This window comes from Palaemon carinicauda, chromosome 8 (assembly GCF_036898095.1).
Source record: "Palaemon carinicauda isolate YSFRI2023 chromosome 8, ASM3689809v2, whole genome shotgun sequence".
Classification (NCBI taxonomy): Eukaryota; Metazoa; Arthropoda; class Malacostraca; order Decapoda; family Palaemonidae; genus Palaemon; species Palaemon carinicauda.
In genome coordinates, this window is record NC_090732.1 from 166186806 (window position 1) to 166214214 (window position 27409).

Genomic DNA, 27409 nt, shown 5'->3' on the forward strand with positions numbered 1-27409 from the left:
GAGAGAGAGAGAGAGAGAGAGAGAGAGAGAGAGAGAGAGAGAGAGAGAGAGAGGGGGGGAGGGGGGCTGGAAAGGTTGAAATTAGAGATTGGACAGGATAACAGATTGGAAAATATCTGGTTGGATATGAAAGAAATGTGTGTAGGGGAAATGGAGGAATAAGTAGCAAGAACTAGAGGATATGGTGTGTCGAAAAGAGGAAAATGGTGATAGAACAGAGGTGTGCAAGAATCAGTTAAAAGAAAACCAAAGCCATTTAAAGACTGGAAAGTATGCGAGATACAGGGAGCAGTTGAACGGTACAGACAAGAGGGGAAAGATTCGAAGAGGAAAGTAGGTATAGCTATTGGAAGAGCGGTAGAGAAGTTAAATGGAAGGCTAGGGACAAAGGAAGTTGAAAAGGATATCTATAAGATATCAAACTTGAGGAAAGGTAAAGACAGGATTTTGGGCAACTGGTAATCAAGGATAGAGATGGAAATATATTGCATAGGGATGATGATATTAGGAGATAGAGAGAATATTATGAGCAATTATTGGCTATTGAAAATGAGAAAGAGGAGCTGGGAGACCCACAAAGGGAGGAGCCAGTAATGGAGATACGGAATACAGAAGCAAAATGATGAATGATAAAGCGCCAGGCACATCAGAGTTTCAAATTGAAATGGTCAAGATATAGTACTGGCTACAGGGAGGGGGGGGGGGCGGTGAATGCTGGATTTACTGAGAGCAATTAGGAAGAGGAAATAATGCTTAAAGATTGGGAGGAGTCTCCAATGGCATCTACTAGCATATTTAGGCAGAAAGGGGACGTCATGGAATGCAGTAAGTACAGGGGAATTAAACTAAGAGCATGGTTTGAATGTTTTAGAGGGTACTAGATGAGAGGTTGAGAGAGATTTTAAAGATTGAGAAACAGCAGTATGGATTCATGAGGAGATGGACTGTGGATGCTATCTTTATAATAAGGCACTTGCAGGAAAAGTGACTAGAGGGAAACCAGAATCTTTTCTGTGCTTTTGTAGATTTAGAGAAGGCTTATGACAGAATATAAAGATAAGTGATGTTTTGGTGCTTGAGGAAGAAGAAAGTCCCAGAGAAGTTCGTCAGAATGGGAGATAGATTGAATGATTAATTTGAGGTTTTCTGGCATCCAGACGTCTAACGTCATTGACGCCGAGAGATGATAGACAGCAATAACAGCTGTTGGAGAAATAGAAACCTTTGAAATCAAGTGTTGGATTACACTGGGGGTCAGCATTGAGCCCATTTTTATTTGTGCCTGTCTTGGATGTGTTAAGCGGAGGTATCAGAAATGAAGAGTTGTGGGAGTTGCTATATGCTGACGATTTGGGGATTACCGCTGAAAATGAGGAATAACCACAGAGAAGGGTAGTATAGAGTGGCAAGAGACTGGAAATGTGGATAAGACTGAAGCTATAGTGAGCAGTAAGGAAGGTAGGGACAGGATAGCCATACATGAGAGTAGAGGAGCAGTTTTAAAAGAGATAAAACCATTTAGGTACTTGGGATCTACTATAAATCAGGAGGGAGGACGTGAGGGTAAAGTTGAGAATAAGATAAAAGCAGCATGGGGAAAGTGGAGGGACGTAGTAGGAGTGGTATGTGATAAGAAAATGCCAATCAAATTAAAAGTCAAGATCTATAGCACAGTAATAAAACCAGTGTTAATGTATGGATCAGAAACTGGGACTTTAAGAGGAAAAGAGGAAGCAAAGCTTGAGAGAATAGAAATAAGAATGTTAAGGTGGATTATGGGAATATCACTGTTTGAAAGATTAGAAAATAATGAAATAAGAACAATGGCAGGTGTAGTGAAGATTACAGAGGTGATAAGAATGTCAGAACTGAGATGGTGTGGACATGTGTTGAGGATGGATGGTGGGGAGGGAGTGAGGAGGGCTTGGGAGGAACCTCTTAGGGAGATAAGATCGAGAGGGAGGAAGAGAATTAGATGACAAAATATAGTGAAGGATGATATGGAGAGAAGAGGTTTGGTGGAATAGGATGCCTTTGATAGAAGGCATTGGAGAGGGCTCATCAGGCAACCGACCCCGTAATGTAGGGATAACGGGAGGGGGGGGGGGGGGGGGAAGAAGACCACTTGTACACGTGTTGATTGGTAAAATATAATGAGCTGCCATTCTCTTCCCAACCCCTTCAAAAAATTAAGTGACTTGAAAAGCACTGACAAACTGTGGCTAATTAGAGAGCCAGACTTTTTTTTCTGTCCAATAGCTGCTATGTTAAGCAAATGTGCTAATACCTTTTAAGAAAACATGGGCCTACTATAGATTCAACATTGTGTAAGAGAAAATGTAATGACAGTTGAAAATAGATGTCTCGAAAGGGACGAAATAGTATAGACAAAAATGATATTCATAGCTAAATAATTAGTTGTAGGTTATATTCACATGTAATTAATGTACTTTGATATACAGATTGTAGAATGAATTTGAATAAGTTGATAAAAACGTGATTAATATAAATTTCCCTTCAGTCACACATTCAAATACCTTGTTTGCAGTATTTTACACAATTCCACAAATTATATGGTCTAGAACTTATGTTATTAAAGGTTCAGAGGAAACTGATATTTAATTTAAGAGCTAGTTAATGAAAATGGAAAACATGAGGAAAATTTCTGGTAACATCTTGTAAAATATCATATCATTTATTTATTTAACTTAACTCGTTTTATTTTCATCTTCAATTGAACCTATGGAATGTAAATGGAGTGACCATTGTTACACACAAACCCAAAAATCTCAATAACTCTAGTCAATTGAGCATTTATTATGATATTTGTAGTACTGTAATGGTGTTTCTCCTAAGGGCATTTCAATACTCCAGAATAGTTGAATGATAGATTGGCAGTTTCAGTTGAGACGATGTGCCAGTAGTCCTTTTGTAATCAGAAATTAATAAAATTAATCCATCGTTTCTTTGTCTTCCTCGGAAACAATTTAGATTTTTTTCTGTAGTAAATCCAGGATTATTTGCTGTTCTCCATCTTGCTGTTCATTTGCAGTTAAATTCTTGTTTTGAGCAGGAGGCTATAAAAATGTCTTCTCTTTTGATGATTCTAGTCTGAAAAAGTAAATAAAAATATTAATTGTACAGATATACCAGTCTTATTCAAATATTTAACTGTACGCTTCCATATCAAGACTATTTTTAGTAAAACAATCTGAATGATCAACTATAAATATAAAATATTCTAATGTTTTAAATATGAAATAGTGGAAATAATGACAAACTAGACATCCCCATGACATTTATAATAGCAAATGTTACATTTGAAAGTATACCTCCTAACTCATAAGGAGGAAATACTTCACGACAATAATCACCACCACCGCCTCGTTAAAAGCGTTAATAGCCTTAACCAACTTGCCTTAAAGCATACTCCTATTAAAGTACTAGGGTTTTTAATCCTGTAGGAACAAACATTAATTCTACATCCACACGACTGGGCAGTGCATAATGGGTAATTAACGTTAACAGAACATGAGTGGCAATGTCAAATACAAGAACATCACAGGAAAACAGCCTTCATGTCATGGACGAGTGTTAAATAGTTTGGGCAAATAACAGCAATGCTAGATTCCAAAAGGAATTTAGTGTTATCCATCATAAAGCTCTCTAATTATAAATGGCTGCAATATCTCTAAAAGATCATAAAATTTGGGTAAAGTTTGATTCTTAGCATTAAAGTCTTCCCATAGCTTTCCATTCTAGTTCTAGGCAACTGTCCTTGTACTTAACCCTTATATGCACTTCCTTGTTTTAGCAAGGCATAGCAACTATAATGCATTAGCCTGGAGGCTGCCACAATATTTTCCTTCTAATCTTGCTGCAGACCATGAATTGGAGTTATGAATTTGGGCTCTATAGCACCACGCAGGGGCCTGCGAGGCCAATATATACCAAAGTGAACCTAGTGGGGAAAACCCTACAAAGGTTATAAGTTCTTCCCTGACAAGTTTCTTCATCAACTCCCCTCTGTCCCTCTGGGAAGGCGAGTGCTTCAAACAATAGAGCACATCATCATCACTAGTTTGGGCAGAGTGCGCATGAATCCATGGAATCGCATAAAGCTGTCACTTGTTGAGTATGCTAGTGTGAGTGTGTGCTGTTGAGAATGGGATGTTATGTGCATATATCAAGAGTACCCTGAGCACAGACGAGGTCAGGTGATGCAGGGTTTTCCAATCTAGCTGGAGAAGGTTGCGCACGTGAAGCAGCACGTTCATCGGTAAATCAGGGAAGTCTGACTCTAAGGTGGAATATTATCTGGCCTCTTGAGTTCAGACTCAAGGACAATGTCATAAGATGCTGAGATTTATTCCCTTTCCAATGGATTAAGTCAAAGGTGTAGAACATTGTCATCAGGAACAAGTGTCCAAGGGTTTAAGAAAATCTCAAAGCCAAGATTGAAGCGACGCTGACAGTATTTGTGTTTTTTGGCGGTAAGTATCACGAGTGACTGTTCAATGAACCAGCAGAAGGGGCAGGGCTTCTCCTCCGCCAACTACTAACTACTGCCAACAACTTATTATAAGTTGTTAGCTGCTGAGTTGCAGCTATGCTTGAATCAATTCTTATAATAAAGGATGAGAGTTTGTGTTGAGGTAGAAACAATCATTTACAAATACATACATACATACATATACCAAGGCACCTCCCCCAACTTTGGAGGGTAGCCGACATCAACAAATGAAACAAAACAAAAAAGGGGACCTCTACTCTCCACGTTCCTCCCAGCCCAACAAGGGACTCAACAGAGTTCAGCTGGTACTGCTAGGGTGCCACAGCCCACCCTCCCACATTATCCACCACAGATGAAGCTTCATAATGCTGAATCCCCTACTGCTGCTACCTCCGCGGTCATCTAAGGCATCAAAGGAAGCAGCAGGGCCTACTGGAATTGCGTCATAATCGCTCGCCATTCATTCCTATTTCTAGCACGCTCTCTTGCCTCTCTTACATCTATCCTCCTATCACCCAGAGCTTTCTTCACTCCATCCATCCACCCAAACCTTGGCCTTCCTCTCGTACTTCTCCCATCAACTCTTGCATTCATCACCTTCTTTAGCAGACAGCCATTTTCCATTCTCTCAACATGGCCAAACCACCTCAACACAATCATATCCACTCTAGCTGCTAACTCATTTCTTACACCCGTTCTCACTCTCACCACTTCGTTCCTAACCTTATCTACTTGAGATACACCAGCCATACTCCTTAGACACTTCATCTCAAACACATTCAATTTCTGTCTCTCCATCACTTCCATTCCCCACAACTCCGATCCATACATCACAGTTGGTACAATCACTTTCTCATATAGAACTCTCTTTACATTCATGACCAACCCTCTATTTTTTACTACTCCCTTAACTGCCCCCAACACTTTGCAACCTTCATTCACTCTCTGACGTACATCTGCTTCCACTCCACCATTTGCTGCAACAACAGACCCCAAGTACTTAAACTGATCCACCTCCTCAAGTAACTCTCCATTCAACATGACATTCAACCTTGCACCACCTTCCCTTCTCGTACATCTCATAACCTTACTCTTACCCACATTAACTCTCAACTTCCTTCTCACAAACACTTCCAAATTCTGTCACTAATCGGCCAAGCTTCTCTTCCGCGTCTGCAACCAGTACAGTATCATCTGCAAACAACAACTGATTTACCTCCCATTCATGGTCATTCTCGTCTACCAAGCACTCGAGCATTCACCTCTCTCACCACTCCATCAACATACAAGTTAAACAACCACGGCGACATCACAATCACTCACTTCATTTCCTATCCTAACACATGCTTTACTACCTTTGTAGAAACTTTTCACTGCTTGCAACAACGTTCCGCCAACTCCATATAACCTCATCACATTCCACATTGCTTCCCTATCAACTCTATCATATGCTTTCTTCAGATCCATAAACGCAACATACACCTCCTTACCTTTTGCTAAATATTTCTCGCATATCTGCCATACTGTAAAAATCTGATTCATACAACCCCTACCTGTTCTAAAACAACCCTGTACTTCTAAGATTGCATTCTCTGTTTTATCCTTGATTCTATTAATCATTACTCTACCATACACTTTTCCAACTACGCTTAACAAACTAATACCTCTTGAATTACAACACTCATGCACATCTCCCTTACCCTTATATAGTGGTACAATACATGCACAAACCCAATCTACTGGTACCATTGACAACACAAAACACATATTAAACAATCTCACCAACCATTCAAGTACAGTCACACCCCTTCCTTCAACATCTCAGCTCTCACACCATCTATACCAGACGCATTTCTTACTCTCGTTTCATCTAGTGCTCTCCTCACTTCATCTATTGTAATCTCTCTCTCATTCTCATCTCCCATCACTGGCACCTCAACACCTGCCACAGCAATTATATCTGCCTCCCTATTATCCTCAACATTCAGTAAACTTTCAAAATATTCCACTCATCTTTTCCTTGCCTCCTCTCCTTTTAACAACCTTCCATTTCCATCTTTCACTGTCTCTTCAATTCTTGAGCCAGCCTTCCTTACTCTCTTCACTTCTTTCCAAAACTACTACCCCTTCTCTTCATATGAATGACCCAATCCCTGAGGTAGAAACATAATCATCTACAAATGACAAACATAAAACAACAAAACCAGATGGAAAAATACATAGCTCAAGTGTCATGGGAATCCTGGGCTTTGGTTGGAGAAAAAGTGAAAGACTGGGATGTAATTCATCTAAATTACTCTCGCCTAACATAGCCTCAGGTGTAACTCTATAACTTCCCCATTTCTTAATCAATGATGCTATATCTCTTAGTAAACCTAAAATACAGCTCAATATGTACATCAACTTACCTTAATCCAAAGCCAGTACTGTATAAGTAGATTGTATTCCCCTATAACACTTATTACACCTGTTGCAACCAGTGAGGAAATGGGTTCAACATGACAAATTCATAGATAATTTGTATTTTTCCTAACCATACAAACCTTAGCTATTTAAATAGGGTATTACTTTCGGCGTAGCTGAAGTGACGAGCCATTAAATTTTAAAGAGGGTTTACTACCCCCTCGCTAGTTAGCGAGGGGGTATGGGAGGAGTAGCTAGCTACCCCTCCCCCCTCACACACCGGTGAACTAGTTTACTTTGCTTAGAGGTAGGACTTATCCCGGGAGACAGGGCTGGCAGGCAAGTTTGATTAAATAGCTAAGGTTTGTATGGTTAGGAAAAATACAAATTATCTACGAATTTGTCATTAGTTCCGTAACCGAAATACAAACCACGCTATTTAAATAGGGTGACTTAACCCTTAGGAAGGGTGGCAAGTCCCAGCTGTACTGGCTTTGGCTTTTGCCCGGGGACTCAGTATCTGAGTAAGTAGAACTCAAGATAAGGAGTCCCGCAAGTGCCTTGCTCTGCAAGGATCGCGGCCTGCGTAAACTTGTGTGTGAAGGAATGAAGTGTGACTTGTCCTAGGAAGTTGACCTGGAGTCCTTTAGATGGAATTCTAGGTTAGGACGTTCCCAATACCACCTCGTAAGGGTATGGGGGACGTGACAGTATTATCTTAATACTAGGAACACAAGGAAGCATGGTTTACCTGCATTGGTTTGAGGTCAGCTGTGCAGAGAACCCAGGATGCTGCTTTCCCCAAGAGAGGGGAGGATGAAAAAAAGAAAAAGGGCCAAGCATACCTTTTCATTCATGCAGACTAAAACCGGGTAACAATGCCCTCAACCTTCTGCTACTTGTCCATTAAGGAGCCTGAGGTTTAGACCAGCTGTTGTGCAGCCACCACAGGGCCGATAGAGAAAGTATCGAGCCTCCTGTGGGTTACGTCTTTCAGGTAGTGGGCTGTGAAGGTCGTTTGACACTTCCAAACCCCTGCTTGTAGAACCTGCGTCAATGAGTACAGTAGTTTCTCTTGAACGCCAGGGACTTAGCGAAGCCTCTGACATCATGTGCTCTAGGGCGACGTGACGGAGGAGGGTCTGGATTCAGGGAATGGTGGACGACCCTGCGAATCCATGCTGAGATAGTATTCTTTGTAACCCTCCTCTTCGTCCTTCCTGTGCTAACAAACAATGCTTGCACTCGAGGACGAACTGCAGCTGTTCTTTCAAGATAGAGCCTCAGACTCCTTACTAGGCACAGTAGGAGATGGTCTGGGTCATCTGTTACAGAACAGACTCGAGATCTGAAAGGAGTCGAACCGGGGGTCCGGCATTCCCGGATTTTGAGTCCTAGATACAAACTCAGGGACGAACCTGAATGTTACCTCCCCACATCCCCTTGAAAGGGCGATGTCATACAAGAGACCATGAAGTTCGCTGACTTGCTTGGCCGGGGCCAAAGCAAGTAGGAACACCGTCTTCCAAGTCAGGTGGTGATCTGAAGCCTGGTGTAATGGTTCGAACGGAGGTCTCTTAAGAGCCCTGAGGACTCGAACCACGTTCCATGGAGGAGGTCTCACTTCTGACTGAGGGAAGGTAAGTTCATAACTTCGTATGAGTAAAGAAAGTTCTAGCGAGGAGGAAATGTCCATTCCTTTTAGCCTGAAGGCAAGACTTCAGGCTGAACGATAGCCTTTCACCGCCGAGACTGAAAGGCGCATTTCTTCCCGCAAATACACAAGAAACTCCGCTATTGCTGGAATAGTGGCATCGAGGGGAGAGATACCCCTTCCACGACACCAACCACAGAAGGTTCTCCACTTCGTCTGGTAGACTCCTGCAGGCATCTTGCCAGAGAGCCTTGGGGTCCGGGACTGGGGAGCAGTACAGCGGGACCTTGAAATTCAAGGCTGTCGCGAACAGATCCACCGTCGGGGAACCCCACAAAGTCAGGACTTTGTTGGCTACTAGACGATTCAAAGACCACTCGGTACTCACTATCTGGGATGCTCTGCTCAGAATGTCAGCGAGCACATTCCTTTTGCCCGGAATGAAGCGAGCCCATAGTGGAATCGAGTGGACTTCAGTCCATCCCAGTATCTCTACTGCAAGATGGGATAGCTGATGTGAAAAGGTACCACCCTGCTTGTTGATGTAAGCCACTACCGTGGTGTCGTCGCTCATCACCACCACGGAGTGACCCGCCAGGTACTGTTGGGATTGTTGAAGAGCCAAATAGACGGCCTTCATCTCTATCAGGTTTATGTGGGGGCACTTTTCTGATTCTAACCATAGGCCTGAGGTCCTGTGGTTCAGAACATGGGCCCCCCACCCTTCTTTTGAGGCGTCCGAGAACAGCATCAAATCCGGGGGGAGGACAAGAAGAGCCACTCCCTTTCGGAGGTTCTCGTCTGTCACCCACCATTGAAGGTCCGTCCGTTCCGCAGGACCCATGGGGACCAAAATGTCCGGGGAAACGTGACCTTGATTCCACCGAGACTTGAGCCGCCATTGCAGGGATCTCATCCTGAGGCACCCATTTGGAACTAGATGGGCCAGAGAGGAAAGATAACTGAGGAGAAGTAACCATGATTGGGCTGGAAGTTCTTCTCGTCTGAGGAAAGGATCTGCGACCCTCCTCAGCCTTGCTATCCTGTCGTCTGATGGAAAGGCTTTGTGGAGATTGGTATCCAAGATCATGCCTAGATATACCAGTCGTTGAGATGGAAGCAGAGAAGACTTCGAGATTTACCATGATCCCTAGATCTTGGCAAAGTCCCAGAAGCTTGCCTCGGTGTCGAAGGGGGTCGACTCCGAGTCTGCCAGGATCAGCCAGTCGTCCAGATAACTAAGTAGACGAATGCCGATCCTGTGTGCCCACAAAGAGATCAGGGTGAACACTGGTGAAAACCTGAGGTGCTGTGGAGAGACCGAAACACAGCACCTTGAACTGGTAGATCTTGTTGTCTAGGCTGAATCTTAAGTACTTCCTTAAAGACGGATGGATTGGGATCTGGAAGTACGCGTCCTTCAGATCCAGTGAACACATTAAGTCTTGTGGTCTCACTACAAGTCTGACCGCGTCTGCTGTCTCCATGCTGAACGGAGTTTGTTTGACAAACCTGTTCAGAGCTAAGAGGTCGATGACTGGTCTCCAGCCTCCAGACGACTTCTTTACAAGAAAGAGTCGACTGAAGAAGGCTGGGGACCCGTCGACGGCCTCTTGGAGAGCATCCTTCTTTAACATGGTCTCGACTTCTGCCGATCCCATGGCATAGGAGCTCAACGACACTGGATTCGCTGTCAGGGGAGGAAGAGATGATATGAACGGGACGTGATACCCTTGACTGATTACAGAAACCGTCCAAGAATCGGCACCGAGTTGCTGCCACCTAGTTGTGCAACTTTGTAGGCATCCCCCCACTGGTGGACATGCAGGGGGATTGCCAATCCTAGCGTTTGCAGCCTCGGCCGCTCCCCCTATGATTCTTGCCTCCCCTGGAGGACTTCTTGCCTCTCCTGTCTTTGACAGGAAAGGGCTGCTGTTTGGACACCGATGTCTTCGGCGAGGTTGTTGTTGAGGTGCTGGAGGTTTGAAGGGCTTCGATGTGAGAGCCCTTTGGAGGAGAGAATCCTGATTGGAATTCCTCCACCTCTCGACTGCCTGTTCCACATCCTTGGGCTCAAAAAGGCTCTTTCCCATAAGGGAAGTGTGTCTGAGCTTGCTGACTTTGACGGTTGAGACCTTCGAATGGAACCTCTCTACCACCGCATCACGTTGTTTCAAGATCAAATTGGCCCACAAGTTTGAGTTGGTGGGCCAGAAACTCAATGGTGCGGGTGCCCGAGAGGAGAAAGGTCTCCAGGGCCTTCCTAGTGCTTTCCTTGGACAGATTCTCGGATCACAAAAGGATGCCCAGAAACCCCAACCAGACATCCAGCCACGAAGTAGCCTGCATGGCACACTTCGCGACCTTCTCCTGGTTTAGGATCTCTGTCGCCGAGAAAGTCACTTGCCGGCTAGAGAGTTAGTAAGCTCTTCCACAGAGTGGTGCAATGGAAGAGCTAAACAAGGCTCCTCCATGATCTCAAAATACCTTGTTGCCAGCAGTGGAACGGCTGGAGGAGGCGAGCTCGGAGAGCTGGCCCTCAACCTTATCTCTGGCACTTTTCACCCCTTGGGATCAGGGCAGAGCTGCACTGGCCTTAGTGGGTTTCTGAGTGCCAAAGACTCGGTCCAGGACCGTGTCCATGCCCTCACGAGGGGGAATCTCCGGGTCCGGAAACTTGAGATTCCTTATTAGAGTCAAGACCTACCAGAAGGTATGCTCTGACTCTTGCTGCTCTCCTCCTGGAGAATCGGCAGCGAAGTCTCCCGTCCCCTAAGGCTCTTCTTGGGGGGACACGTGGACGTTCTCCGCGGGTCTCGTTGGCTCTGGTCAAATCCTGGAAGAAGATTTCGGGATGGTCTTTGAGTCCTTCGGTTCCCTCCTAGGAGGGATACAGGACTCCAGCAACGAAGTCTGAGGGCTCTTCTCCGCCCCAACACGGGACGATTCTCCTGCTCGAGATGGGGTTGCTCCCATTGGTGCGGTGGGGGAAAGCATCACCTCGGAAGACTCCCGAGGACGGAAAAACCTCGTCCACGGGACGGAGAAAATGTCTGCGGGGGGGAAGGAGCCTTCCTGACGGACTTCTTGAGAACCAGCTTGACCCGAGGGGAAGTCACCACGATCTCTACTCCTCTCTTAATCTTCAGAGGGGTCGGAGCTGCCATTGGTTTGGGGCCCAAATCAGAGAAGGCAGGCTTAACAGCCTGGATGACAGCTCTGATAAGGGACTCAAACCATGGCTGCTTACTGACAGACGCAGTGTCAGAGACTCCCTCTGGAGGGAAGGGAATCAGGCAATCCTTTGGAGTAGACACTACAACATGGCCTGCCTGGAAAGAAAGCGAAGAAGATGGGTGTCTGGACCTATCTGAAGATCTCCCCCCCCCCTGTGAGCGCGCTGGTTTGCGCTTGCGAGGGGGGGGGGGAAGACTTAGCTGCTCTCGTCCCTGATGACTCGTTCGGTAGCTCGGTGGGAATCGCGCTGGGGCTCGCGCGAGGGAATAATCCCAGGTACACACGAGCGCGCGTGGAGATGAAGGCGCGGGAGCGCGGGCGAGTGCTGGAGCACAGGGCGTGCGATGGCGCACAGGTGACGGTGCGCGTAGGTGAACTACGGCGAGCAGGCTCGTGGGTGCAATTGCGAGTTGGGGAGTGATGGCACGCAAGGGCGCGGTCTGGCGAAGACAGAGGGTGCGCGGAAGCGCAAGGAGGGGACTGCTCGTGGGCGCGCAGTATCTCGTAAGCCTTTGGAAGGGCGCACGGTAGGAACTGGAACCTGTGCGCGCGATGGTGCACAGGCGAGGGCTGACGGGTGGGCGAGTTCCGAGGGCGCGCAGGAGATCACTAGCGAGAAGGCAAGGGGTGAGTCTTCTTTCCTGTGCTCATATCCGGAGATCGAGGGCTTGCAGGCGAGCGATGCCGAGCAGGAGGGGAGCGCTGGCGAGCTGGAGATCGTGGGCGCGCGTGGCGCGTAACAGGGCGCGCAGCTGTGCGCTGGCGAGTAGATCGCTGGCGTGCAGGAGAACGCTGACGAGCAGGAGATCGGTGAGAGCGCTGACACGTCGACTCTGCAGCAGGAGCTCGCTGGTGCGTTGTCCCTAGCATAGGATGTCTCTGGGTCTTTGTCTCAGGAACATCAGGAACAGGCGAGCGCTTGTGCGCAATTGCGCATGAGCGCACAGGGGAAACCTGACACTTAAGGGACTTGCCCACATTGTGAGCAAGCCCCTTTTGCCCCGAAGGGACCGGTGCCCGTTTGAAAACAGGGTGCGAGGGCGCCCACAGCGAGTCAGCTGCCAGGAACGGTGAAGGAAGGTCAGCAGGTCTGGCAGGCGGAGGAGATCGGGAACGATCTGCTGAAGGTCCAGTGATGCAGCTGCAACAGTCGAAGCACGGTGAGGAGAATCCTCTGTGGGGGACTGCGAAGGCGAGGAGTCGAAAAGGCGCCACCTAACTCCCTTGTGAGGAGAAGGAAGGCCTCTACGGCGAAGAGAAGACGAGCCTTGCGTCGGATACGTCCTCTGGGAGCATCAGGAACACCATCGGCAGTCCTCCAAAGAGGAGTCTCTGTTAGTGAACTCGCTCGAGGGGGAGAAACACCTGCAGGAGAGACCGTTGGACTTGACCCCTCCCTCGAAAGATGTTCGGAGGGGGGAACCAACCTTCAGCAACATCAGCACCCAAGGCAGAGGTTTGACCCAACTCGCCGGAAGTCTCTGCCACAACAACGTCGATGATAGACAGAGGGTCAACCTCCGCTATCACTGGCGACTGTTTGACAGCTGCTCCCAACTGGATAAGGTCAAACAGGGCTTCCCTGGAGGGCGAACCCTTAAGCCCCAAGGAAGCCCAAAGCTGCAATAAATCATCATTAGCAACATTAGATAAATCCTCCCCGGGAGGAGGAGGAGGAGCCGCCTCGCAATGGGAGGTAACTCCCTCTCCCGAACCCCAAGGTCGGTCAACACAAGTACGGCCTACGCTACCACTCGACGGCCTCTCGGGAGAGACCGATCGAGTGGGAGCTTCGGAGGTGGTTCGGGCAACGAAAGAAGTGTCCTTGGAGATTTCCTTCTTCAAGGAGATCCTTGAAGGAGAAAGATCCCGCTTGGACTACTACTTTCGGCGCCGGGAAAACCTCTACCACTGGGAGGTAGACCACTCCCTACACTCACAACAAACTTTATCCTTATCACACCGTTGGCCCTGCAGAACGGACACGAGGTGTGAGGGTCTGTCTCGACTGCCGACATATAAGTCCCACAAGGGCGGTCTGGTAATCCGGGGCATTTCCGCATGATAAAGAGAGAGGCCAACTTCCAAACACACAACTGAAAGAAAAAGCAAAAAAGATTAAGGCTGTCAATACGCGAGGGTGAGAGTAGACGCGTCTGTTCATCACCCGAGCCAGAAGCAAAGTGAACTAGTTCACCGGTGTGTGAGGGGGGAGGGGTAGCAAGCTACTCCTCCCCTACCCCCTCGCTAACTAACGAGGGGGTAGTAAACCCTAGTTAAAATTTAATGGCTCGTCACTTCAGCTACGCCGAAAGTAATACCCTATTTAAATAGCGTGGTTTGTATTTCAGTTACGGAACAAATATATTTTCCCCCACAAGTATTTTCTACAAAGACAAGCCATTAAATAACTCCATAGGCTTTAAAAAGGAGAAGACAAAAATTTCTGAGACTTGTAGCATTTAAACTTTTGGAAGTTTCATTTAGTTCAAAGGGTCAGTTAGTACATCTGTCAGATTAATAGGTCCTAAATCCATATGACAATAGCATAGGCATAAGTTGCATAACTATTCACCATTGATTTCTAGAGCTGCAAAAAGATTGAGGCATCAATTCTTTTCACATTTGTCACTTTTTATGGAAGTTATTCTTCTCTTCCCTCTTTGAATTTGGAACAAAATATGCCCAACCAGTCAGAAATCTACCACTTCTTATAAGAAAATTCAATTTTGACAAGATATCTAACTACCGTAAGTTTCCCAACTTTTATGTTGTGAATCTTTGTTAGTTGAGCCTTGGGTAAAGTTTTGACAAACCAAACTGTATAGTTCTTTATATTATAAAACTGTGTTGTACAGTAATGCTTTGATAACTGAGTTATATCTTAAACAGGAATTTTTGTTTAGTAGGTTAAGTTAGGATATACCTCCATAATTTGATTCAATCTACAACATTGTATGTCAAGTTGTGCTATAACCTCAATTTCATTCTATTAAGAGCATTGTAAAGATCCAGCATCCTAAGTTAGGTTAAGGTTAGTACACATTCCTGTAAAATTCAGACAAGTGGTAAGGTTGGGAAAGGTAGTAAATCTTGGTTAATTATACAAGGTAGCCACATTTTTGCTTTATATAATAGGCAGCATTGTTTAATAATGCTATGAAAGGTTACCTTGAATTTTACATCTAGATGAAGTTTTTGGTTGAATATAATGTTGTATGCTAGATTATGATTCAATTTGCATTTTCTTAGGTCTCGCAAGGTGGGAGAGGAGTTCAGATTAGCCAGTCAGAACGTAGTACCTAGGCTGGGCCATCTTTATTGTTCACTGCATATTCATATACAGTACAATGAGATTACCTTTAATATTACATAAGCAATGAAATTTGGTGCTGAAATTATGAAAAAATTTATGTGCGCCTCCTTTTCCTGATTAGCGCACTACATTCAATATGTGCTAAACCCTACCCTAAAATCAAGACTTCTCAACCTGGTCCTCCATAATCTGGGAGTTGTGTTGCACACTTAAGCCTTATTGGGTAGTTTAAGGCTTACCTAAAAGATATCATGCATACTCGCTTTTTTTTTTAAAGGATCTAATACACTAAGCAAATTACCTGTAGAAAAAAAAGGTGTAGTTACAGAACAATTACAGTGAAGAAGCCAACCCCAAGTGAAGTAGAAGAATGGTTTGTCAATTTTTTTTTCTTTCAATTACCTTACAATTGGTATTTGGTCAAAATGGTTGATATATAGTACATTAATATCTAACGAAACTGGAATTTGCTATAAGAAATGGACAAGAGCTGGCTAGTTTGGCATTCTTCTCTTTACGATTAATGGGGGCTAGGGCATAATGACCTACATATTGATCGATTAATTGTGAGCACCATTTCATTGTCTATAATTAATGGGGGCTGGAGTACAGTATACCTTACGTATTGATAGATTAAATTGTGATCGCCAATTCATTGTCTAAGTCCATTGTTTACTTTTGGGAGAATGATTTTGAGTTTCTGCGGTTGCCTTATCTGCTTTCACTTTTACCATCTGTTTGGATTTTTTATGATGTAAACATTAACTGGCCTCTTTTAAACCAACTAAGAGCTTCTTAACAATGCACAAATTCCCAGATATTGTTTTATACCAGCCATCTTTTCCCACTCTCCCCTTCAGTTACAGTATGAATAACAGCACAAGACGTCTCCAAATGGGAAGTACAATTCATTTCGAAATTTAGGGTAATTTTGTCTATTTCGGTAATTGATCAAGTTGAAAAAGCTCCTAGTTCAGTATGTGGCTATTGTTGCTCATCTGAAAGTGAAAAATATCCCCAAAACAATGATCCACATTACTAATGATCACAACTTAACTTATCCATGTGCCAGAACATAAGAGAACAGTGAGATAATGTGTGTGTGAGAAGCAAGCCACCGCGTGAGCAAAAATCATTTGAGGAATGCTATTTAAATTACAGGTAATTATGATTCATTAATAGTGATCTATGGGGATGGCATGTACAGCACATATATGTAAGCTACCACTTGCCAGAACAGAGGAGCAGTGAGACTGTCTATTTGGTAGTAAAGCGAGCCACGGCGGAGCAAAATTCATTTGAGCAATGCAATTTGAATAGCAAGTAATTATGATACATTAGGGGGACCTATGAGGATGGCATGTGCAGCACATCTATGCAAGATACCACTTGCCAGAACAAAGGAGAGATGAAACTATGTTTATTTGGTAGTGAAGCGAGCCTCAGCAGAGCAAAATTAATTTGCGGAATGCAATTTGAATTACAGGAGATTATGATACATTAATATTGACCTATGGGGATGGAATGTACAGCACATATATGTAAGCTACCACTTGCCAGGACATTAGAGTAGTGAGACTATGTTTATTTGGTAGTGAAGTGAGAGCCACGACGGAGCAAAATTAATATGCGGAATGCAATTTGAATTACAGGTAATTATGATACATTAATAGTGACCTATAGCGATGGCTTGTTCAGCACATTCATAAAAGCTACCACTTGTCAAAACTGAATAGTAGTGAGACTATGTTTATTTGGGAGTGAAGCGAGCCACGGCAAAGCAACTGTCATTTGAGGAATGCTATTTAAATCACAGGTAATTATGATATATTAATAATGATCTATGGGGATGTGAGCAGCACATCTTTGTAAGCTACCACTTGCCAGAACAGAGGAGTAGTATGTATGTTTATTTGGGAGTGAAGCGAGCCACGGCAGAGCAAAAATCATGAGATATGTGATTTAAATTGCAGGTAATTATATTATTTCAGTAGTGAGCTATGGAATGGCATGTGTAGTACATCTATGTAAGCTACCACTTACAAGAACAGAGAAGTAGTGACACTTTATTTTCTAGTGAAACGAGCCACTGCAGAGTAAAAATCCATCTCAGGGGCGTAATATGAGTACAGTAATAAGGAATTACAATGCGATACCTTAATTTCCAGCCACTTACATGAACCATATATTTCTCCAACTGGTTATCTTGCATATATGCATTTTTTTTACCATAATAATAACTGGAAATCACTTTTTTTTGGTTTCCCCACCCAAAACCCCGGTTTCTCGATAAGGGTCCGCAGTGCTACTGTCCTCAGCGGGCATCATGTCCTCAGTGGGTCCTAGCCGCCGAGGCTAAACGTGTTATATAGGGAAAATGCCCCCACCAGGTTATGTTGAGTTAGTGAATGGGGTCTCCCCTGCCATGTCCCTTTCAGGCAATGGAGCCATTTGTCAGACATGATACTTGGTAATAACCTGATAACTTCAATCACGAATGTATGCCGAACGATAACATTAGCAAAGTTACCAATGATACACAGTGTTACCAACGATGACTCGGATTGTTAAGGTAATATTACCAGTTACACAATATATAAATAGTACAAAAAGGGTACAGAACCTAACAAACCCAACTAACCTAACCTAGTAGTTGACAGGTCACAAACCTCAGGTATTTACTGAGAACGTTAAAATTAGCCACGATACGAATGATACACAGCGTTACCAATGGTACGGTGACATTACTAGCGATAGTAATGCTAGATATTTCCATACGTATTTTAAATAATTTTTCAATACAAGTTTTACACAATATATAAAAAGTACAAAAAGGGCACAGAACCTAACAAACACACCTAACCTAACCTAAGAGTTCCCAGGTCACAAAACTCACGTATGTACTGGGAATGTTAAAATAAGCAACGTTACCAATGATGCACAGTCTTAACAACGTTACAAAGGCATTGCTAATGGTAGCAATGCTACGGTAATATTATCATGTATATTTTAATGAATTGTTCCACACACACTTTACACTATATAAAAAGGTAAAAAAGGGGTGTTGGTCACCCCTGCATATTCCCTATATAACATGTTTAGCCTCAGTGGGTAGGTGCCCAATGGGGACACAACCCGCTGAGGACAGTATTGGGTACTGTTGGGTTTCCCACCATCATCTTCCATAAATGCTTCTAGAAAGTGAGGTAGGAAAATTCACTTATGAGTGGTAGTAAGTTGACAAATAGTTCGTGTATTTGGATAGGAATTAAAGAATCACATATTTGCCGTCAACATAGTTCAGAATCCTAGCAATCACAATTTCGTTTTAAAATTCGAAATAAAAATATAAATACAGTAAAGGGAAAACACACTGAAGAACCCTCTGATCCAGAGGCCTCTAAATTGTTTTTTTTTTTTTTTTTTAAGTTCTAAACCCTTTTAAGAATAATATTCATTATACAATAGACTGAGACTTGCGCAATACATTGAATCTCAATCTACGAAGTTCGGCCATTGGTAAAATGTCTTGGCCTGGGTACAGACTCAAAACTAAGTAGGCCTACATATAGAAAACTACATCTATATCGACTTTTCTGTTTAGAAAATACTCAAAAGATACTTTAATAAACCTGATCTGGTATCTAAATTAACGATACCAACCTCTGGAAAAATGTTTAACGCTTAATTACCTTAAAATTCGTAAGAAAGGAAAGGTATTCCTGTTCTGGTCTCCCTTCAACAGCAGCCGGTAGTTTAGTGACACACCCAATGGCGGAACAATACATTTGGTAGGAATATTGGAACATGGAAACATTTCTTTAAATCATTTATTAACCGCAGGCATACCTTTCTTTAATAATATGATATAAAGATAGAAAAAAAGATACATTAAATACATACTTAACTCCACTGGTTTTACGACAAGACAGAGGAAATACTCGGAACTACTTTTCTGAATTTTCCCAAAGATTTTTTTTTTCGGATTTCTATGCATGCAAACAATTGCATAGATACTCTGATAAAAATCCACATATCCATATTCCCACATATAAGTGTAGATCACACAAAAACGAAGGCTACATACCGTATATATATATATATATATATATATATATATATATATATATATATATATATATATATATATATATATATATGCCCATCAATATCTATTTCAAACGGCAATAATCCATTTTCTATCTCTTCTACAATATGTTCTGAAAAATATAGGTCATAATCCACTTTGTTTCAGATTTTTTAACTCTCTCTCTCTCTCTCTCTCTCTCTCTCTCTCTCTCTCTCTCTCTCTCTCTCTCTCTCTCTCTCCTTTGCACACACACACACACACACACACACACACACATATATATATATATATATATATATATATATATATATATATATATATATATATATATATATATATATATGTATGTATGTATGTATGTGTATATATATATATATATATATATATATATATATATATATATATATATATATATATATATATATATATATATATATAGCCAGAATCTTGTTCATTATTGTATAGGAAGATTCATGACAGTTTTGATTAGATTACAAAATAACTTCCCTATCACCACAATTTTTTTTTTGGCTGTAACACGTGACCAACAGCATCATAAAATAAACCTTTGGGTAGAATTAAACAAAAGGGCTTATTGTGAATTACCTCTGTAGGCCTATTTCCTCAGGTAGGCCTACTGGATCCACTCAGAGTATATCCTGCTCTGGTATAGGAAGCATAGAATGATAGCGAGATAAGGAATGAATTCTGTATCAAGATTTTGGTAAGCTACCTGTTTAAATGAATATTATTTCATTGTTTTTCGAATATCAAATCAACGAAACTGCTTGTAATATCTAAAATAATTAATTTTTTATTCTAAATATTACGTAACCATAACATTTCATATATCAGGACAATAAGAATAAGATTTTGATGACTGTGACACAAATTCAAATCAATATAATATTTTCTATCGTTGAAATAACTACTTAAAGAATATATTGTTGCCGATAACCGAAAAATTACTTAAATATGACAGCCTATGATCACTTATATATTAGTTACCAGTACTTAACATAGAAAATGGAATTTTACGTTCATAGAGAAAACTATTTGTACCGTAGACTTAAATATTTTACGACTCGACCCTTTATGCGCATAGAATGTTGCCAAGGTAAGTCAATTTAGCTCATGTATAATATAGTTAGATATTAGTTTGTAGGGTATTTCAATAACGAAACTCTAATCACGAGATTGTAAGATTTTTAAGCAATATGGCATACAAAAATAATTCCAATAGTTTTTCTTTGAGTTTTAATGATATTGTTAAATTAAAGATTTGTTGAATGCATGAGTAACTGATTCATAGCAAATAAAAAATCTGGTAAAGGAGTAATGCCATCTGCACCATTCATGTGGTTAAAGGTAGGCATTAATAAGGGATGTTATTATCATTTTATCGGCCTCATCTGCATATCTCTGCAGTTTCTATATTGCTTCTATTTCTGCTTCTTTTCCTCCAATGTTTTTAATTATTCCCAGGGTGCAGCTGCAAGATTTTACTCCTGTTTCAATTCAATTTCACCTCGGCTTCACTTCAATCCATTTTCACCCCAGTTTCAGCCCAGTTTCACCTTGGTGCTGAACCATTAGGCTTGAAATGTATTAACCCAATTCCAATTTACATTGTTAAAACTTTTCTGTTTAAATTGACTAAAAATTATGGGGTTTTATATATGTATGAATATATATATATATATATATATATATATATATATATATATATATATATATATATATATATATATATATATATATATATATATATATATATATATATATATATATATAAGTAATTATATAAACATATGTATGTATATGTATTGTAAGGACAACCTCACAGTATATATATATATATATATATATATATATATATATATATATATATATATATATATATATATATATATATATATATATATATATATATATATATATAAATGCACATTTAAGATGTATGTATGTATGTATTATTAGGCAGAGAGAGATAATTGATACTCTTCTTTTTTTTTTACCTTATGAAATGGATCATAAAACCGTAATTAAACGAGTTTGCGAAACAGACAGAGAGAAAGTGAAAAGGTTCAAGGATTGAAGGAAACTAAGATGAATACAAAAGTTTTTCATTATGAATTAGTTACTTCTGGATTCCAGTTTTTACAACGCTTCATCTAAAATGAAATACTAATGAGGAGAACGGTTGCAAAAACACTTATAAAACGAATTAAATCTAAATTTAAGGATGCCAGAGATTTTCATAAAATTCAAACAGCGGTTCTTGTAGAAATGTTAGCCTTCATTCTTGAAGGCTACAGTGTAGAAAGAAGAGGAAAGTAAAAGTTTAATTCACTGTAACTGATAGTAAAATGCTGCTTGAAATAAAAACTAAAATCAGCATATAAGAATGAGATCATGGTGAGGGGTAGACGGAGATGGTTAGTTCACCAAACTTTCAACTGGGCTCCACAGAGCACTAAAGAGTTGGAAAACCCAGGACTACATGGCTGAGGACTATGAATCGTGAAGTAGTAATGATGAATGGAGAAGTATTGATTTAAAAGCTCAAGATAGAGACGACTGACGAAATCTAACTGAGGCCATTTGTGTCAATAGGCGTAGGAGGAGATGGTGATGAGGAGGAGGATTAAAACATATTTTATGTTAGTAACCCGTGGGCAGCATTCGAAAAATATGTGTGATACCAATTTAACGTTAAGAAATAGAAAGGAAACAATAGCAAAATAGGATTGCCAATTGGGACGGAGGTTACAAATTGAAGGTGGTAAAATAAAAAAGTAATCTCATATAACCTCAATGTGTAAATAAAAACTTACATACCTTGCTAAACCAAAGGCGCACTCAGCAGAGAACATGCCTTCGCCACGCCACGCAGTCTGGTACTTAGATATAATTTTTTCTCAAAGTCTAATAGATTTTTTCTTTGGTCATATTCCACAAGTCCATCAAGTTTCGTTGAAATTGGTTAAGTGTATTTTGTGTAATGTTGTTCACAAAAAAGTGGTTTTATTTTGCTCCTAACTCCACTGTGTACATAGTTTTTTCTCAAAGTCTAATGGATTTTTTCTTTGGTCATATTCCACAAGTCCATCAAGTTTCGTTGAAATTGGTTAAGTATATTTTGTGTAATGTTGTTCACAAAAAAAAGTAGTTTTATTTTGCTCCTAACGCCACTGTGTACTTCGATGTATTGTCTTTAAAATTTAATGGATTTGTCCTTGGGTCATACCCCACATGTCCACCAAGTTTCGTTGAAATTGGCTCCGTAGTTCAATGTTGCTCAAAAAAAAAAAAAAAAAAAAAAAAAAAAAAAAAAAAAAAAAAAAAAAAAAAAAAAAATTGCCATTTACATAACACAATATTTTCAGTTCTGCTACGTACTTGTACTTTGATGTACTTTATCCAAAATGCTAAAAATTCATCCTTGGGTCATACCCAACATAACTACCAAATTTGGTCCTAGTCCGTTCTGTAGTTATTGTGTAAAGTTGCTCATAAACAAACAAACAAATAGATCAACTGAGAAACACACTGCTGAATACATAGCCTTCGACAATAACAGGCCTTGGAGGATGGCAAGGTAAGTGGGTCGCTGAATTCTTGTATATACTCCATGTCTCAGTATGGACGGACAAATAAAAGCAAGTCAAATTAAATCTCATTTATTGAATTTGGATACGACTGTTCGTATAGCACTCGGACGTTGCTGAAACACGGTGTCTTTACTCAAGGCATTTAGACTCTTTATACATACACCATTACATTTAAACAATCATGATAACTACATTTTGCTGATCCAAACACAAAGCTTAATAACATCAATTTAATTTCTTGTTTGTTTTATAAAAGCTTGTCTGTTCAGTCCAACGTCCGAAGCTGAATGATTTGTTCACCACCTAAGACCAACCGAGCAAAACTTACTGGCACGCCACCTACTGGACATTCCATCCATCAAGGAAATTAATTTTCCTCTTATTCATAAATTCAAACGTGGAAAATTACATTTAACTTGGGGACATGGAATATAAACTTGTGAACGGGACCCGTTAAAAATGCCTGTTAAATATTTAGATAAATATGCACACACACGCACACACAGATTCAACCCTTCCCACCCCTCCTCCTTTCCTAACTACGACACGGCAGTTTCAGCAATCTATGGGAGACTGTGGTTTCTGAGAATACCTCTCTGTGAACTTCCTCTCACCAGTTTATGAATACTCCCTCTCCCCCTCAACCAGAGACCGAGTAGTTATACGTCTTGCAATGTCGCTGAGCGTTTTATATATATATATATATATATATATATATATATATATATATATATATATATATATATATATATATATATTTATATATATATATAAATATAATTATATATATACATATATATATAATTATATATATACACACACATATATATATATATATATAATTATATATATATACATTTATATATATATATATATATATATATATATATATATATATATATATATATATATATATATATATAAATAATTATATATATGCATATATATATATACATTTATATATATATGTATATATATATATACATTTATATATATGTATATATATATATATATATATATACATATATATACAGTATATATATATATATATATATATATATATATATATATGTATATATATATATACATATATATACATATATATATATATATATATATATATATATATATATATATATCAAGACACTTACTCATTATTATATAGGGGAGATGAATAGTGAAGTTAATAAGAGTGAAAATACTTTCACGACAGAAAACTAGTTATGCGCCCTTTCTGTTGAAGGAGGAAAAAGAAGGAGAAATTCTTATACAGTAATTACAGCACAGCAGATTAGCCTCCATTATGAAAGAGGTTAGAACGTGAGGAGATTTTTGATTAGTCCTCTCATAACATTATTGTTCTTTTTGTGTTCATTTGTTCTATTTGTTCAAATAAAGCATCTTCCTGTCTTATTTCTCTTCCTCTTGTTTGTTTTGAAGTTTTTATAGTTTATATATAAAAGATTTAATTTAGTTCTGTTACTGTTCTTAAAATATTTCATTTTAATTGTTTATTACTTCTCTTGCAGTTTACTCATTTCCTTGTTTTCTTTCCTCACGGGGCTATTTTTCTCTGTTGGAGCCCTGGGGTTTATAGCATCTTGCTTTTCTAAATAGGGTTATAGGTTGGCTAGTAATAATAATAATGATAATAATAATAATAATAATAATATCGTTTATTTCTTTCCTTATTTCCTTTCCTTACTGGGCTATTTTTCCCCGTTGGAGCCCTTGGGCTCTTGGCATCTTGCTTTTCCAACTAGGGTTATAACTTGGCTAGTAATAATAATAATAATAATAATAATAATAATAATAATAATAATAATAATAATGATTATTTATTTCCTTATTTCCTTTTCTCACTGGGCTATTTTTCCTTGCTGGAGCACTTGGGCTTATAGCATCTTGCTTTTCCAACTAGGGTTGTAGCTTAGCGAATAATAATAATAATAATAATAATAATAATAATAATAATAATAATAATAATAATGATGATCATTTATTTCCTTATTTCCTTTCCTCACTGAGCTATTTTTCCTTGCTGGAGCCCTTGGACTTATAGCATCTTGCTTTTCCAATTGCAGTTATAGCTTGGCTTGTAATAATAATAATAATAATAATATCGATTATTTATTTCCTTATTTCCTTTCAACACCTGGCTATTTTACCCTGTTAGAGCCCTTTGGCTTATAGCTAAAAATCTTGCTTTCCTAACTAAGGTTACGGGTTAGCTAGTAATAATAATAATAATAATAATAATAATAATAATAACAATAAAAATAATAATAATAATAATAATAATAATAATAATAATAATAATAATAATAATAATAATAATAATAATAAATTATATTCCCTATCTTACTAAATGATTTCTACAACTTTAATACAAATTTGAAATCCAATTTAATTTTCGAAGGTTGTTGATGGAACTTAAGTCTTCTATTGCCTATCTTACATAACTGCCTCCACAAATTGCTTGAGGGTAGACTCCGGAACACTATTCTATCTTATTTCTCTTCCTCTTGTTTCTTTTTTTGGAAGTTTTAATAGTTTATATATGAAAGATCTAATTTAATGTTGCTACTGAGCTTAAAATATCTCATTTTAATTGTTCATTACTTCTCTTACAGTTTATTTAATGGTTTTCTTTCCTCACTGGGGTATTTTTCCCTGTTGGAGCCCTTGGCCCTTGCTTTTCCAACTAGGGTTGTGGCTCAGCTAATAATAATAATAATAATGATAATAATAATAATCATCATCATCATCATCCTCATCATCATCATAAAAATGATAATAATAATATCATCATCATCATAATAATAATAATAATAATAATAATAATAATAATAATAACAATAACAATAATAATAATAATAATAATAATAATAACAATAACAACAACAACAACAATAATGATAATAATAACAACAATAATAATAGTAATTATAATAATAATCATCATCATCATCATCATCATCATCAAATAATAATAATAATAATAATAATAATAATAATAATAATAATAATAATAATAACAATTGTAAATCTAACGCAATATCCAAAGGTTATTGATCAAACTTGATTTATTTGTGGTGGACATCCACTGAAGATAAATTTTATCCAGTGCTACGAGCGAACAAAAGCAAATGACCGGTCCATTTATCATCTCTCTCATTTACCATGGCGAGATAACATCATGAGATTCGAACCCAACGCGTCTTGAATCAACACATGTTGTTGAGATGTGTATTATTATTATTATTATTATTATTTGCTAAGCTACAACCTTAGTTGAAAAAGCAGTGCTATAAGCCCAGGGGCTCCAACAGGGAAAATAGCCCAGTGAGGAAAGGAAACAAGGAAAAATAAAATATTTTAAGAACAGTAACAGCATTAAAATAAATATTTCCTATATAAACTATAAACACTTTAACAAAACATGAGGAAGAAAAAGTAGATAGAATAGTGTGCCCGAGTGTACCCTCAAGCGAGAGAACTCTAACCCAAGACAGTGGAAGACCATGGTACAGAGGCTATGGCACAACCCAAGACTAGATAACAATGGTTTGATTTTGGAGTGTCCTTCTCCTAGAAGAGCTGCTTACCATAGCTAAAGAGTCTCTTCTATCCTTACCAAGAGGAAAGTAGCCACTGAACAATTACAGTGCAGTAGTTAATCCCTTGAGTGGAGAAGAATTATATTGTATTGTGTTCTCAGTACAGGATTGCCACTCTTCCCAAATGAGAAAAGGTCAACTTCTGATAAACTGCAGCTTTAAAAGGCCAACCTAATAGAAGAAAAAGGCCGAAAATATAGCATTTAAGGACAACCAATTTAAAAAAGGCCAAATTTAGGTACCTAGCACGGAAAAGGCCAAATTTGGAGGGTTTTTTTTTGGCCTGAAAAAGGGTTACCAGGTAACACTGTTGAATATTTGCCGTAAAGAACGGTAAAAATCCTGGCACAATTGTTGCTAGATGTTTACCGTTAAAAAAAAGATATATTGACGTAAAGGAGTGATAATACGGTGACCAAACTGTAAAAGATAATAACTATAGTCAATTCTTTTTAGCGAGGCAGATTTGCACCGACTCACAGGGGTGCCCTTTTTGCTCGGAGAAGTTTCCTGATCGCTGATTGGTTGGGCAAGATAATTCTCACCAATCAGATGCCAGGAAACTTTTCCGAGCTAAAAGGGCACCGCTGCGAGTCACTGCAAATTTGCCTCATTAAAATAAATTGAGTATAGATATTTACCGTTTTAAAAACGGATGTATTGACGTAAAGGAGTGATATTACGGTCACCAATCTGTAAAAGATAATAACAAAGTAAGGTAAAATTACGGTCGCTTGTATTTTACTGTTTAAATTTTGCCGTAAAGAACAGTAAAAATCTAGGCATAATTGTTTCTAGATATTTACCGTTTTAAAAATGGATATATTGACGTAAAGGAGTGATATTACGGTCACAAATATGTAAAAGATAATAACTAAGTAGGGGAAAATTACGGTCGCCTGTATTTTACTGAAATACGGCTGAGAACGGTATAATTTTTACGGAGAATTTTGAATTAAAAT

General features: G+C 39.6%; 1 long non-coding RNA gene across 1 annotated transcript; it reads right to left on the bottom strand.

The window, feature by feature from the left end:
- Positions 1-2889: 2889 nt before the first annotated feature.
- On the bottom strand, positions 2890-18915 carry LOC137645065 (uncharacterized). Its single transcript, XR_011045277.1, has 2 exons — positions 18816-18915; positions 2890-3111 (listed from the first exon to the last, which is right to left on the bottom strand). It is a non-coding gene; the product is annotated as an uncharacterized lncRNA (long non-coding RNA).
- Between the last annotated feature and the right edge of the window lie 8494 nt (positions 18916-27409).